This window comes from Pongo abelii, chromosome 2 (assembly GCF_028885655.2).
Source record: "Pongo abelii isolate AG06213 chromosome 2, NHGRI_mPonAbe1-v2.0_pri, whole genome shotgun sequence".
Classification (NCBI taxonomy): Eukaryota; Metazoa; Chordata; class Mammalia; order Primates; family Hominidae; genus Pongo; species Pongo abelii.
Genome location: NC_085928.1, coordinates 14,239,051 through 14,255,421, shown reverse-complemented (window position 1 = coordinate 14,255,421; position 16,371 = coordinate 14,239,051). Strand labels below are relative to the sequence as shown.

The window sequence follows — 16,371 nt, the reverse complement described above, 5'->3', positions numbered from 1 at the left end:
AACTCTTCCAAGCCCTTTATAAATAATAAATAGCTCATTTGCTCCTTACAACAGCACTATAAGACAGGTAATCTTGGTATCCCCATTTTATGGATTAGACACCTGAGGCACAGTGAGATTGAGAAATTTGTCCAAGTTCATGCATTTAGTAGGGGGGCAGAACAGGCATTTGAACCCCAGCACCTGGCGCCAGAGCCACTATTCTTAACCACTAGGCCCTCTTGCCTCCTGTAAGCAGTCAAATTGGCTGATGGGAAAGGAAAAGTAAAAGTTGGGATAACAAGGGGAAAAGTTGAGAGCCACTACCACAAATGTATAAAATTAAAATATTCTGTAATACTATCAACAAGATTAAAAGATGGGTGATAACCTGGAATAAAATGTTTGCACAAAACAAAGGTCTTTACATATCAGAAGAAAGCAGCCCAACAGCTCAATGGGCGGATGATATGACCGGAACAGTGCACAGAAGATGTACCACTGAACACTGCTTGGCTCCAACAATAATCCAAGAGTGCAAATTAAGAATAAGCTGTTACTTTTAAAAAATGAACCAAAACATTTCATTTAAATGACACTTAAAAAGAAACATAACATATACTGCTGGTGAGACCATGATGAGATGGGCATGTTCATACTCTCTGTGGGGAATAAAAACTGGTGTAGTCTTTCTGGAAAGCAATTTGGTAAAAAGATTCTAAAAAATATGTCCATGTCTTTTCCCAATAATCCTACATTTAGAAATATATTATTGGGAAAGAATCAGAGATACAGCCCAAAATTTATTTATAAGAACACTATTTGCATCATTTATGACAGAAGGTAGACCATATTTTAAAAAATCCAACAGTGAGAACTGGTCAAATACAGTGGAATACCAGGTGGTTTTATGGGTACATATTTACAGGGAAAATAATGATAAGAATTTGATGATATAGAAATTTTCAATTTAAAAAATTATTATGGAAAATTTCAAACATACAGAACAGTAGACTTGAATGATAAAATGAGCACCCCAAATACCTATCACCTAGATTTAACAATTAACATTTTGCCATATTTATAGCATCTATAGCATTTATAGCATATAGTGTATGTTTGTAGAACCATTTAAAAGCAGTCATACTACAATTTTAATGGCAAGCATCAAGATATATTCATTCACTCAATTAAAATATATTTACTAAATATCTACCATGGGCCAAGCTAGAGACTTGATATACAGCAGCAAACAGTTACATGAGTGGGGCATGTGTGTTCTGTGTTTGTGTGGAGACCGCAGAAACACAGGGCTGGGGAAGGAATGGGCATCTGATATTCCACATATCTACCCCAGTAAGAACACTGCTCCCTGTGCCCTCCTCCTCTGCCACAGAGGTGAAGTGACAGATACACTGTGCAGCCAGGATCAGGTGGAGACTTGGGATGAAGGTGGGGACAGGTATCATGAGGATCAGACTTTTGTGACCCTGCCACAAACCCGGGGACACAGCCACTTTCCAGCTGTGAGCTAGGCAGGGTGCTCCAACTCTCTTGGCTTCAGTCTCTTTCTCTGTCAAATGGAATGATCATATCAGCCTCATAAAGTTGAAGGGAAGGTTTGAATGAGAGTGTATGTAACACCCATAATATAGCATAAAAGGCATTCAATAGCAGCGGCCGTCAACATCATTATCATCCAGTTCCCAAAGGGATGCCCGGCTCTCCACCCTGAATATAGATATAGACCCTTTCACCAAAGACAGCAAGAAGCCCCAGTTATCTTCAGGCAAGGGTCTCTGAGTGAGATGACTGGAAAACAGTAGCAGGAAGCAGATGGCAGAATTCCCTGGGAAGGTGGGGAGGAGGGCCTGAGGCCCATGGGCAGCTTCCTGCAGCACCTTTGTGTCTGTACTAGCAGCACCATTTAATAAGCAAGGTGTACATGCTGACATCATGCTGGGCGCCCATCTCAATCAGAAAGAGTAGTTCTAATGATCACCCCTTCACAAATGAAGACACAGAGGCTCAGAAAGCCAACTACTCCTGTCTAAGGTCACACAGCTAAAAAGTGAAAACCAAACCAAGGTCTGATTACAAAGTCAAAATCTGCTGGCTTCTCGGAGGCCCCCACATCTCAAATGAGGTATTTCTTGCCATCCCCAGTAATGAGAGATGCAATAGGCAGAAGGTTGGGAGTTGTACAGAGGAAGAGGAGCAGAGCATGTGCCTCCCCCTTCTGCTGTCAGGCCTGGCTTTGAAGACACAAGACTCTTCTCTACCTTTGCTTTCAGAGGAGCTGGAAGCTAGGAGTGGTGAGATCCTCCTGGAAGGCAGGAGTGGCTCAGGACCCTCTGTGCAAGTCCTCTTCATCTAAAATCAGAGGTCCATGGAAATCTCCTGAAGGCCCCAGATGTTCTCATCAAAATGCACCTGCTTGATCCCAACAGCACATTAGACGGGAGTCATCCATCCCTAGGAGAGGTCTGGCTTCAGGTTAGAAAAGGAACAGGCAAATCAATACAGCAAGGGAACATCTAGTCCCTTGCAAAGCGGTTTTGTGGGGAAGAGTTACTCAACTATCATGCGGGCAGGACCAGAGCCCAGCCACACCAAACAGCTCTGCTCACCCTCAGCCCATCGCCCCACCCACTGCCATCATCAGCATAAACAGATTCCTGCCACACAATTAATGGTTACTGACATATGTGGAATGCTCTATCAGAAAAAAATATTAATAACAAAGTAAATTAGACCAAACCTTGTTCCTCCCTAATCCCTTGTCAAGCCTCTGGACTATATTCCAATCCAGAAAACCAGAGAGGTTGGGTGATTCCTGCAATAATTTCTCTAATGCAGAGCAATGCTCAGTGGCTAGAATCAAACATACCCAGCTAGGGGGTCTTATTCAATACAAACTAAACACAGATCAAAGGGGAAACACAGAGAAGTAAAAAAAAACAGGGGAGAGGGTCAAAAAGAGCAGTGCTTCAAGAGCTGGAAACTCCCCCTTACCCCTCACCCCATGATGCTTGGGCCAACGCCCACCTCTAAATGAGGCTTTCATAAGTAACATAATTTATTAAATATTTGAAGCAGCATTGAGTTAATTGGACTTTAATTTGATCAAAAGCACTTTAAATTGTCTCTTGAACCCAGAAAGGAACACTTTCAACTATAGCGAAAAGAGAAGGCAACTATAAGGCAAATGACTCAGAAAAAAAGTTTAAAAAATCAGGGCTCAAGTAATACCACAGAACAAGTTTAGAGAAACCAGTTGTCCCCTTCCCTACCCAAAGTGTACACATTTTAAATGATCATTGTCTTGAAGCACCTGGTCAGTTTGCCGGGCATCTTGGAAATACCATACCTTCCCTAGAGGGAGGGGCTCCCAAGCAGGCTCCGCAGTCTACCGTGAACCCTACCTCCAACAATGGCACACATCAGAGGCAGCAAAACCACCCACGTGCAAGTGCCCCAGGCACTGACAGCTCCGCTCTCCCACCTTAATCCTCTCTGCAATGCATTCAAATCCTGACAAGTTCTCTAATCACTCCTAATTCCGGAGTGCGCTGCTCCTCGACTGTGCCAGGCTGACTTGCTGTGACCTACCGGAGCAAAGCTGGGCAGGGCCACACACCAGTGAACGGGACACACCTTACCGCGGCTTCTTCCCCGGCAGCTCTCACATGAGTCAGGATGCGAGGCAGCCACACTTCACCACCACCGTACTGCAGAGGTTCCTGTCCAAGGTCCAGCCAAGAATGGAGAGCGAAGGAGTGCCGGGCGCCACAGAGCCCAGGGCCAGACCGAAAAAGTTAAGGGGCTTTTGTTCTGACTCTGCTCGCAGATGTTGCAACTTGCCTTCCTCTGAGCAGCCAACTTCACCCGGTCCGGGAGATCTGTTGTTCTAATCCGCCCAGCTGGGGTGACCTTTGAAACCTCTGGCTGCCACTGCAGAGGCTCTCAATGGAGTCCTGGGGGAGCCAGGGGTGGAAGCTCACAGGTTTTTATTTTTACTTGTTCAGAGCTGCAGATTCTAATCTGAGTGTGGAGCAAAGGGAGGACCCTGTCAAGCAGAGAGCTGAGCCCTCGGAGGGGCTGGGCACTCTCCCAATTCCACATCTGGCCTGGAATGCCACTCCAACCCCTTGGCACATCTGGCCTGAGATTACCACCCAGGGCTCATAAGATATTTCCTCCTGAGACCCAGCTCTTTCTTCAATAAGCAGAAGAAACACTGTTTATGATCCCTAGAGCAGGATGCAAGCCCAGCAAGCAGATGGATGGAGAACTCCTGTGCTGTGTTTCTCATAAGGAATTGCGCTGATGAGGGCCAGACTCCACAGACTGTGTTCATGTTGAGCACGACTTTGCCTCACTGGTCCAGAGCCCTGGAGAGCTTCAGGAATGATCCTTGGAGCACTCCTCTAAAATGAGGCAGCAAGGTGATGCCCTGTCCAGACCTTTTCCTCCAGCGAGAGAAGGTATTTTCATAGTTCCAAAGGAACATCCTATGCAACTCACACCTTGGGGCAGACTGTGGACATCCGAATCCGCAATGACATGAATTTAAGTTTTCCCTTGAATCATATCTGATTCTTGAAGAGCTGGTATTCTTTTAACACCTAGGAGACCCCCTACCTGCTTTCCCAGTAGTTCTCAAACATTTTTGTCTCAGGGTGGGCCCCTTTATGCTTCTAAAATGTATTGAGGGCCCCCAGAGAGCTTTTGTTTGTGAGTTATTGCTGTCAATATTTACAGTATTGGAAATTAAAACTGGGAAATATTAATTCATTTTAAAACATCAATAAGCCCATTATAGGCTAACATAAATAACATTTTAAGAGAAAAATATATTTTCTAAGACAAAAAAGAACTTAATGAGAAGAGTTGCTCCTTTTTGCAAATTTCTTTAATGTCTGGCTAGTAGAAAACAGCTAAATTTTCACATCTGCTTTTGCATCCAATCTATTGTGGCATCACAGCTACTAGAAAACTCCACTGTACGCTTGAAAGAGAATAAGAGTGAAATAAAGCAAATGATGTTTTCTTACAAAAATAATTTGGACCTCAAGGGCCCCTGGAAGAGTCTCAGGGACACCCAGGGCACATTTTGAGAACCACCACATTAGCCTATCTCCCTATTCTCTCTGTTACCATCTACTCTCATTTCTGTCCTTCTTAAAATACACAAGGAGAAAGGGAAAAGTGGTTTTCTTTATTTTTTAACTTTTACTTTATTTTCCCTTTAAAAAAAACTTTTATTCTAGAGTAAGGGAGTGCATGTGCAGGTTTATTACAAAGGTAGATTACATGATACTGAGGCTTGGGGTATGATTAAACCCATCACCCAGGTAGGGAGCATAGTACCCAATAGATAGTTTTTCAGCCCTTGCTCCCCTCCCTTTTCCCTCCTCTAGCAATCCCTAGAGTGTCTATTGTTCTGTTTTTATGTTCATGTATACCTCATGTTTAGCTTCCACTTATAAGTGAGAACATGTGGTATTTGTTTTTCTGTTTCTGTGTTAGTTTGCTCAGGATAATGGCCTCCAGCTATACCCATGTTGCTGCAAAGGACATGATTTCATTCTTTTTTATGGCTGCATAATAGTCTATGGTGTATATGTGCCACATTTTCTTTATCTGCTCCACCATTGATAGGCACCTAGTTTGATTCCATGTCTTTGCTATTGGGAATAACACTGTGAAGAACATACAGATGTATGTGTCCTTGTGACAGAATGATTTATTTTTCTTTGACTATATGCCCAGTAATGAGATTGCTGGGTCTAACGGTAGTTCAACTCCTAGTTCTCTGAGGAATCTCCAAATTGCCCCAGTGGCTGGACTAATTTACATTCTCACCAACAATGTATAAGTGTCTTTCTTTTTTTCTCCACAGCCTTGCCAACATCTGTTATTTTGGACTTTTAAACAAAAGCCATTCTGACTGATGTGAGATGGTACCTCATGATGGTTTTGATTTGCATCCTTTCTACTCTTTGTTTCTCAGTCTTCCCAGCTGTGAAATGGGCACAATCATAGCCTGCCCTGGGTACAATCTCAGGGCTTCCTGCTGGCATCCTTGAGTGACTTGGATGCAGGTCCCTGGGTTCCCACATGAAAGCACGCAAAGCCAGCCCACTCTTGTCCCAACAGCTGAATTCTTCCCTGAGCCACCAGGCAGACTCTCCCTCCCCATGGCTTCCTGGGCCTTTCCTCTTGCAAGACACATTAAAGGAGAGGCTGGGCTTCTGCAGGCAGACAAGCTGCCCACATCAGCTGGGCCACATCAGCAGAGCAGCAGACCATGGGTGGGAGGAGCATGTCTGCTCAGCAACACAACCCTGGTGCCCACATCTTTGGCAGAAAGTTATTTTTAAATTTTCTTAAAAGGGGATGACAACAACAACAACAACACACAGACACATGCACACAGATCTAATCAAATCCACACACCTAACCTCACACACAGTGTGAAGGAGCAAGGCCTGGTTTCCTGGAGTTGTTCTCTTCCTGCTGGAATTCTTGCTTTATTTGGGATTTGATGGGAACAGGCTGAGAGAAGTTTTCTGCAATACAAGTCATATGCAAAAGAAATTAAAGCCAGAACCAGAGCCCTGCTTACAACTAAATTAGCAAAACGCACACTCCAGCTATAATCCTAAAGTTCACTCACTTCATTCTTAGGTTTCACCCCCTCAGGATTAAGTTTGGGGTATCAAGCATACTTATTGAACTCCTACCACCACTGTCTCCTTCTCAAATACCATGCTCCCCACTCCATTCTGCCAAGCAGAACTGTGCCTTGTGTTTTAAACCCTATGAGATGAGGTGTGAGTACTCAGGTAGGGGAAGCCTCACAACCGTTAGCCCACCGAAGCCCAGGAAATCGACTCAGGGAACAAGAACCGAGCTCATGGCTTCCAATCCCTAGGAGGGTGGCTTGAGGCAATTGACAATCTCTCAAAATCTTAGTTGATTCATCTGCAAAATGGGGCTACTGCTAATACCCTCCTACCTGCAAGATTCTTACGAGGGTCAGCAACGTGCATAAAAAGCGGCCTCAGCCTAGTCTCTCACACAGAATAGGAGCTGAATCTATGATGGCTGCTATCGCTAATGGTGTTATTGCTTTTATGATTTTAAAGTTTCTGTCAGAGGCTCAGAGAATAAAGGCAACCTTGCTCAAAGTAGGGGGCACAGGAGAAATCCGGATGGCACTGGAGGGTGAGATAGCACAGAAGAGTCAGCGACTCTCATGCTTATTATGGTGCTGCCACCCAAACCAGCTGTGTGATCTCAGGAAAACCACCTTCCTTTTCTGGTCCTCTCTACACGGCCTGAAGGGTCTCTCTGGGCATTTCCTGTCCTAGTGCACCTTTCTCTAAGACTGCCACCAGCTCTCCACAAGACATGTGGGCAGGTAGGAAAGGTTCCAGCATGGGGAGCCAAGCCCAGGCAGGGACGAGCTGCTGCAGGACCCCAGGAGAGGGGGCAAAGCTTATCCAACCGAAAAGACTTCTGTTGGGGCTCCCTGCGCAGGGCTGCCCGCCAGGCAGGCAAATCAGGCAGGCACACCTGGTCCTCGAGGCACACCTGTGAGACAGCGGCATAGACTAGGAAGACTCTGAGGGCTGGGTCAGTCCCGACCCACACCTGTGCAGTGATTCTAGCTCCTCTGCTTCTGGCCACCTCCCAGGTGGAGCCCTCTGATTGGATGTCTGTCCAGAGAAGAGCTGGGGCTGGAAGAGCTAAGGGAAAATCCCAGGGGAAAAAGGAGAAGAAGCGAGAACCAATAATAGTTGCCATGTACTCAGCACTTACTGTCAGGCATTAGACTAAGTACTTAAGGTGGCTTAGAACTCATTTAATCCCTTAGCAGAATGGCAAATATTAACAGCAAAATTAATGGGGCAGGATGTTGGGGAGTATCATTTGCTCATAAGGTAAATGGAATATACTCCCTGTCTGTCAATCACTTCATTCTTCCTCTCCCTCCCACTCCCTCAATTCTACCAGCATTTGGTAATTTGAGTTATTTTGAAACAGAAATCTTGCAGGGGACAGGGAGGGAAGCCGGGGAGAGGGCTAGCAAGTGGGTTTGGGCAGCCCATGGCAGTAGGGTGTGCTATTGGTGCTGTAGGGTCACAGGACTGAGAGGAGACCCACAAAGGAGAGGGAGTAAAAAGGGTCACCTCTCTGTGGCAGGAGTCTGCCTTGCCCTCCTCTCCAACAGTGGTCTGTGCAAAGCCTAGGAAAGCCCACTTGGGAAAAGAAGGTGCAGGAAGGAAATGCACCTCATGATTCTGCAGATCACACGCTTCCCTGGAGCAGGCTGTGAGCAGGTTCTCTACCTGCAGACTGTAGATCCCATTCCTTCTGTCTAAAATGGCCTGAAATACACACTGCCTGTCTGCTTTCTGCAGGGAGCTGGTTCTGTGGGGATGATCTTAAGGGACAACCCCAGAGGATACTTTGCTAGGAAGACCCTTAGATTCTGAGGTCATGGGCACAAGTGAACTGTGAGAGAAGCTGCGCAGACCTGGCTTCTAAATGTGGCCCCTGCTCCTCTCTATGCAGTTTAGGGGAGGCACCAGGTCCCATGGCCTGTTTCCCCAGGGAAAACATTAGCTCTGTGACTCAACTAACACCTGACTGATTGGAGGAGAGGGAAGAAGGAAGGCGCTTCTGTGTGTCTCCTCCTTTCCATGTGAGCCTAAGCCATTCAGCTGGAACAGGTCTTCCAAGGGGAGAGGGAGCAGGAAGCACTGCTGACAGGAGGGGCTGCGGTGACATGGTTGCCAGTAGGATCCCAGACTCTTATCAAGTGAAGACTGTCACCAGCCCCAGCCGTCCGCAGCTCCTGCTGGACCCCCTGGGGCCAAAGGCAGTTGCCATCACTCGTCTGGCTCTGGTGCATCCATGGTTGACTCGAGCTTCCATTACTGAAAGGCCTGGGGATACTTCTATTCTAAATCCTTCCCCGTGTGACACAGCAAAGGAAAATGAGACATGAGCCAACCTGGTTTATCAACTCCTTTGGGACCTGGGATTTGAGAAGCAGGTTTGCAGTTTTCTAATTACATCCATCAACACAATCTGCCTCCTGTGGCTGAAGCCCAAAGCCTGGCAAACAGTGTTAAGGATTTCTAGTTTTACTTTCACCCTTGGTTAGCACCCAGAGGAGAGGGCAGGTGCACAGGGAGGGAAGTGAGGAGGGAGTCGAGACTGGGTTTCTCCAACACGCCAGAGGAGGAAAGGTGCTAAATCTAGGGGGAGGTGTTTCCCATAAAAATCTAGGGTTTTTTTCCCATACAATTCTCAGGCTGGCTGCCTCAACTAGAGAGAGAGAGGGCCAATTCCTAATTCAGGGTCAAGTCTAGAGCTGTATCATAAACACAGCTGGGGTAGCCACCAGTCCTAGGAGAGTAGTAACAACAGATTGACAACCTAAGAGGAAGCACAGTGGTGACCGCAAGACAGAGGACTGGGGTGGAACCATCACGTCACAGGCTTTGTTGTTACACACACCTAGACTTGAACCCTGCTACGCCACACAGTGGCTGGATGACCGTGGGTGACTTACTTAACTTCTCTAAACCTCAATTTCCCCATCTGTACATCTGCAGGGTAGTATGATTAGCAGCAGCTTTAAGCATCTATCAGAAAGTAGATACTCAAAACACTCAATTCATTGTAACTGTAATAGGTAATTTCTAACCATGTCTGGCATGTAGCAAGCACTCAACAAATGGTAACAATTTGATAAAGTCAGTTATGATGAAGACTCAGGTATCACATTTCACTTAAATGTTTTAGTTCATTTAAATATTGCTACAAACGTCGCCCTATATATCACAAGGAACAGATTATTAATTCATGCTTTTATTTTTATTTTATTTTTTAATTCATGCTTTTAAATTGCTTTTTTAAATCAATTACTTATAATTGGTTGGACAATATGCATTGCTCTCATCTTCTCAGATTCTAGGTTACTGTTTGCACACTGAAACATGGCTGGACTGCAGAATGTCAGGGATGAAAGAGAACCTAAATCATGTAGTCCGCTCCCCTATTTTATGGATGAGGAAACTAGGGTCCAGAGTGGACCAATATATCTTCAAAGACTGAGTTGAGATCTCTGAAGCTGGTAAAGCACAGAGAACAGGCCATGGTAATCTAAGCAGGTGAGCCCTCCAGTATAGAGCTGATCTAGGGAGATGGTGGTGCTTGTATATAAGAGCAAGGAAACTCATCTGGTAAAGGGATGGGTCAAGAGAAATGTTGAAAAATAGTCATTACATTGATTGAGACTAGCTTGTGGAGGGCCTAGAGGATGGTGATGCTTAGCTAATGTTACCAAAAGGGTTTTTACTTAAAATGAACATTTAGCTACTTATTTAACAACTTATGAAATACTTTCCTAATCAATATCCCATTTCAACTTCACAACATACTAAGATATTATTTATTTATTTATTTATTTTTTGAGATGGAGTCTTGCTCTTGTCACCCAGGCTGAAGTACAATGGCATGATCTCGGCTCAATGCAACCTCCACATCCTGGGTTCAAGTGATTCTCCTGCTTTAGCCTCCGGAGTAGCTGGGATTACAGGTGCACACCACTACACCTGGCTAATTTTTTTGTATTTTTAGTAGAGACGGGGTTTCAGCATGTTGGCCAGGCTGGTCTCGAACTCCTGACCTCAGGTGATCCACCCACCTCGGCCTCCCAAAGTGCTGGGATTACAGGCGTGAACCACTGTGCCTGGCCAACATACTGAGATATTTTATAGCACCACTTTATGGATGGAACACCTGAAGCTTAAAGACAAGGTAAGTCTTGCCTAAGGTCATATAGTTCATAAAGCAGTACTGGAATCCAGTCCTTCTGAACTTCAAATCCAACTTGGCGACATGCTTAGAAAGGGTTTATCAAGATATGTTAAATCTTATGGCCGGGCGTGGTGGCTCACACCTGTGATCCCAGCACTTTGGAAGGCCAAGGCGGGGGCATGACCTGAGGTCAGGAGTTCATGACCACCCTGGCTAACATTGTGAAACCTCCTCTCTATCAAAAATACAAAAGTCAGCTGGGTGTGGTGGCAGGCACCTGTAATCCCAGCTACTCTGGAGGCTGAGGCAGGAGAATCTCTTGAACCCGGGAGGCAGAGGTTGCAGTGGGCTGAGACAGTGCCACTGCACTCCAGCCTGGGCAATGGAGTGAAACTCCACCCTCTCCCACCAAAAAAAAAGCTATGTTAAATCTTATTATAACAAATACCTTACACAACAGGAAATTTCCAGTGTAACAAATGTATTGATATCCCCTTAGATTTTTATTGTCATGACATCTGCTGAGTATGAATTTGACTAAGTCATCAGTCCCTTGCCCAGGGAAAATCCTTACATTTGCCCTAAACAAACGGGGTGACTTCATTTGAATCTCTCATGCCTGAGGAAGAGACCATGCATACTGGCAAATTTGTGCAAGGCTGACACCACCATCAGCAGATAGTCTTTCCCCACGCACAGAGAGGTTCCAAGAATGTAGTTAGAGATTGTTCCCATTCACAGGCCAGAAATCTCTGTGTTCTCTCCAAAAACTTGCTGCCCTTCTCCAGACTCCCTCAACTCTCCTCCCACTGGCTGGGCACAAGCCCAGACCCCAGCCTTAGGTGCTGCATCAGAACAGCCAGGAGGCCTTGGCAGTGTGACAAGCTCTATGTTTCCACATGCAGTTCACCCCCTGCCCTCTCTGCCCTCCTGAGATATGAGGGCTCCTCCCCAGACAGTCTCCAGCTGTGGATGAGAAACAATGGCTTAGTGTTTCCTGGAAATTACCTGGGGAGGTGGAGAGCTGCCAAGCCAACCCTGCCAGGGTCATCAGCCCAAGGGCTGACAGTCAGGCCCAGACACAGCCCGGCTCTTCCTCCAGCCTCCTTCACCCTTCACTGCAGAGGGCTGTCTCTCTCCCTGTTTCTGCTAGTTCCACTTCCACCCAGCCCTGTCCATTCTCACCAGGGGCAGGGCACAGGGATTCCACTTCTCAGGTTCCTTTAGAATTCTTTGGTACCAACCTTAGGTCCTCTGAGGATGAGACTCACTTACTCTAGGTGCCTGGAATTTCAGAGCTGGAAGGGACCTTTGAAACTACTTTCAATCCCACCTCCAGCCCACAGGGTGTGGCTGTATGCCCTTTGGGATATTTGAGGCTACCTCACCCTAGAACATCAACTGTACTCAAAGATTTGGGTGAAGCATTTTTATATTACAACCAAAAAATTCAGATCATTGTATAGGATACCAACTGTAAGTAGATTTTACAAATAAATAGGAATTCAAAGAAATGCCAGGCTTTCTGCAAGCTGCTACAGGCTACACCCCAAGCCCCTAACCCTAGAATACATGCCCTTTCTCTACTGTCCTCAGGGATGGCTAAGTCAGAGAAGCACTGGTCCAATTACAGAAAGGAAGCCTAAGGTCCAGACAAGTGCAGTGACTGAACCACACATCGATTGTCACTAATACAAACAACCCATTTATTGAATGCTTATTGAGGACTAGGTACTGTACTGAGGGCTTTATCTAAGTTTACTGTAATTTTCAAAGTAATTCTATAAGATACAAACTGTATTACTTTCATCTTAAAGATAAAGGAAGGACTCAGAAGTTGAGTAATAGTAGCCAAAGTTCTCAAAGCTAATAAGTAACAGCTACTTATTATCAACTGGATTTGAACCCAGGTCTCTGATTCCAGGCTTCAGACCCTTGGTGACAAGGTCACATTGTTAGAGATGCCACATGGAAGAGCTGGGAGTGGACTGGAGTTCAAAGGTCCTGGTGTCCTGTCCTGGATCTGCCGCTAGATTGCACACAATCACAGAACTCAGACAGCCCTTGGCTCACCCCTTCTCAGTCTATAGATAAGAAAACCAAGGCCTACAGAGAAGAAACTGACTTACGGCCACAAAATTTCAGGGACAGGGTCTGCTAACAGTGAGGCCCTGAGGGAGTGTCCTAACCTCTCTGGGGTTAGAAGACCTCTAAACAGGGCAGGTGTGGTGGCTCACACCTGTAATCCCAGCACTTTGGGAGGCCAAGGTAGGTGGATCACTTGAGGTCAGGAGTTCGAGACCAGCCTGGCCAACATGGTGAAACCCCATCTCTATTAAAAATACAAAAAGGTAGCCGGGCGTGGTGGCAGGTGCCTGTAATCCCAGCTACTTGGGAGGCTGAGGCAGGAGAATCGCTTGAACCCAGGAGGCGGAGGTTGCAGTGAGCCAAGATTGCGCCATTGCACTCCAGCCTGGGAAACGAGAGTGAAACTTTGTCTCAAAAAACAAAAACAAACAAACAAAAAGAAGACCTCTAAACATATAATCTTAGGTGCACATCCTGGCAGTCTCTCTGTGAGCTCCAGCACCCGCAGAGCCACTCGCACACTCTGCTCTGCAGACAGCAGCTCAGACACAGTATCCTAAACCTCTCACCAGTAGGCAGGATGAAGCATACTAAGGAAACCCATTTGACAATCCCAGTTGCCCTGCTTCTGAGACTAGCTTGTCAGTCTGCTAGTGATGAGCTAAGCCTTGTATTACAGGAAATAGGACATACACGCAGTAGCCAAATGCCACAGCCACAACACACAGCCCTCTCAGCAAGGAAATTCCAGAAGTTCATTATTTCCTGCGGTTCTTATACATAGGAATCCTCTTCCATATTCCAACTTCTTAGGCCACTGTTGTTTGTCTAAAAGGCCTACTCCACAGCTGGACAAAAGGATTGAGAAGATGGGACTCTCCTGACTATTTCGAACAGTTTACCTGATCATGGTTCTCAAGCTTTATCAGGTTTGTGCTCTCAGCAGAGCAGGAAGAACTAGGGCCTAGCTCAGAACTCATAACCTGTCCACACACCCATCACTGTGTATTTACTGAGTGCCCACAATACCCGCTAGGACTATAAATAAGGTGAGAGGTTCAACTACCTCCTCCCAACACAATGACATAAGCGCTGTAGGTGAAATGCAGACATAGGCCCCAACCCCAGACCTCAGGACAGAATGGCCGTGTTTCCCACGGTTCCCATAGTCTCCCTGTGACGTTCCTCTCCTCCCCTGCCCCTGCTTCCCTTCCCAATTGAGGTGGCCACTCTCTGAAATGAAGAGTTCAATCTGCATCCCCCTGTGGGCCATGGGTGAGCAGGGTGGCCCTGGGTCTGGAGCTGGCGCCTGTTGAGCCTGGGCCTTTCTGGGACTCAATCTCAGGCTTGGGCCGGCCCACTGTGTCAGGGTTCAGCCCTCTCTGCTTCATTTCTGGCATTCAATAGAATACAAAATGAGGAAATGTAAGCCAGCTCTAAGCCTGGCCCTGGCTCTGCCAATGGGGATGACAGTTGTGTCTCTTCTAGATGAACAGTCCCCCCAGACAGGCTCAGGACACTTCTCACCTTCTCTGTCGTTGCCTTCAAGTATTCATTGAATATTCAAGCAACTGCTGCTCCAATCTAGATTCTGAGATTCAGCAGGGACCAAATCCAGCTCCATCCCAGCCAGCTGGGAGGAAGGAATCACAGCAATATACCTGAGGAGCACGACAGGGAAGGTGAGAACTGTCCTGAACTCGTTGCGGGGATTGTTCATCTAGAAGAGACACAACTGGCATCCCCATTGGCAGAGCCAGGGCCAGGCTTAGAGCATCAGGTCAAGGCTGCGTGGACTTCGGTCAGCTCAGCTTTAAAGAGCTGTGGCTACAGGAGAGACTCCAGCAACTCCCTAGAGAAGTTAGGGAAGACTGAGACTCAGGGAGCGGCCTTGGAAGGGGCATATTCCTCACTATGGCTCTGAGGAGGCCCCTGGACCTCGGAAACCCTCAGCCTACTGGAGAAGAGGCAGACAAGAAGAGAGCAAGGAGCTCGTGGTCACCTGCCTGTTTCCTAGCCACCCAGCCCCTCACTCCCCTGACATTCCCCTGAGCTGGTCTGCAGGTTGCTGGAGTCTCTCCTCTAGCCACAGCTCTTTAAAGCTGAGCTGACCAAAGTCCATGCAGCCTTGACCTGATGCTCTAAGCCTGGCCCTGGCTCTGCCAATGGGGATGCCAGTTATGTCTCTTCTAGATGAACAATCCCCCCAACAGGTTCAGGACAGTTCTCACCTTCCCTGTCGTGCTCCTCAGGTAGGCAGGTGAGCCCTCTTAAGCACCAGCTGCGTGCAATGCCTATGGCAGGACTGGCCGGGAGTCCAGTCAGACCCTTGGCTGTCCTCATGTGACTCACACAGGCCCTTCCACACCATGCCCTGCCTATCTCCCAAAGGACACCCTCCATTTCCAGGGTCTCTGCAGGGCAGTCAGTGATGTTGCTGAGAACAACTGATTTTTGCCATCTGCAATGATGGGTGATAACGGAGATTGACACACTTTTCTCCCTTAACAGTCTCATTTTTCTAGCAATCATGGCTACCTTTTTCTCCTCACACTTCACCAAAAATACTAATGAGGCTAACACATGTTTCTCCTCTTCTCCCAGACCTAAATCTCTTCTAGAGTGGGGCTAACTAGAAAGAAAATGGTGACCTCTGGGAACCTGGAGAAGGCATGGAGAAAACCAATGACCAACTGAGAGCACAGCCCATCAGCAGGAACACAAGGAGGAACTTCTGCTCGGAGGTGTCAGCTCAGCGGGTTCCCAGTGGAGAGGAGAAAGTGCGTGTCCCCTCTAAACCCTCTCTGAAACAGGGAGCCATTTGCACTTGGGGTGAGGGAGCACTTCCACACAGGATCCTCCATCAGCTACAAGGGGGAAGTACAGGCAGATGCAGGGCCAACAGGGAGATCAATGGACCACCATCAGCTATTAGCTGCACTCATACCTGGCTCAGGGAGAACGGGCCTTGAGCATATGAGGCTCAACTTCCAATAGGGAATTTGGAATCCTATTGGAGAAAACAGATTATCAAAGAGAAAAATAGAGCCCCAGGAGCCAGGAAAGTGGGATGGAAAATTAAAAAGCCAATGGGGCATTGGCCTGTTCAAAGGCCCTAAAACCCTTCATGCTTGTCTACTCCTGAACTTGAAATTCCACACCCTACTGGGGACACTGTGCTAAACAAAGGCGGCAGTTCATTTTTTTTTAGCATGCAGCCTGGAGTGCCTAGCATTTATTGAGTGTTAGATGCTCTCTCTCGCCAACAATAACAAGATTGGTATAGTGCTCTGAAGAGCAGTATGTTGTTTACCATCCTTGTAAAGCTTTGAAATGGCAATTCTAGTGCCAGAACATTTTCTTTCAAGCAATTTAGGTAAGCTTCTACCCGGTAGACACAGCAGCCAGCCAGGTAGGCCCCTCCAGGTATGATTCATTAGGCCAGGAAGCAGTACTTCACGT

At 46.8% G+C, this 16,371-nt stretch overlaps 1 protein-coding gene across 10 annotated transcripts in view; it reads right to left on the bottom strand.

Moving 5' to 3' along the window:
* Positions 1 to 16,371, bottom strand: part of MYLK (myosin light chain kinase) — a 280,320-nt gene that overhangs the window by 186,907 nt on the left and 77,042 nt on the right. The window contains exon 3 of one of the 10 annotated variants that reach the window (XM_054551385.2): positions 6,442 to 6,554. The exons of 6 other annotated variants lie outside the window; for them this stretch is intronic. The gene's annotated coding sequence lies outside the window, so the exon portion shown is untranslated. Of the gene's footprint in view, positions 1 to 2,261; positions 2,357 to 3,636; positions 3,837 to 6,441; positions 6,555 to 16,371 lie in introns of those variants that run through there. 3 more of the 10 variants (XM_054551387.2, XM_054551386.2, XM_054551388.2) reach the window with 3 other exon arrangements.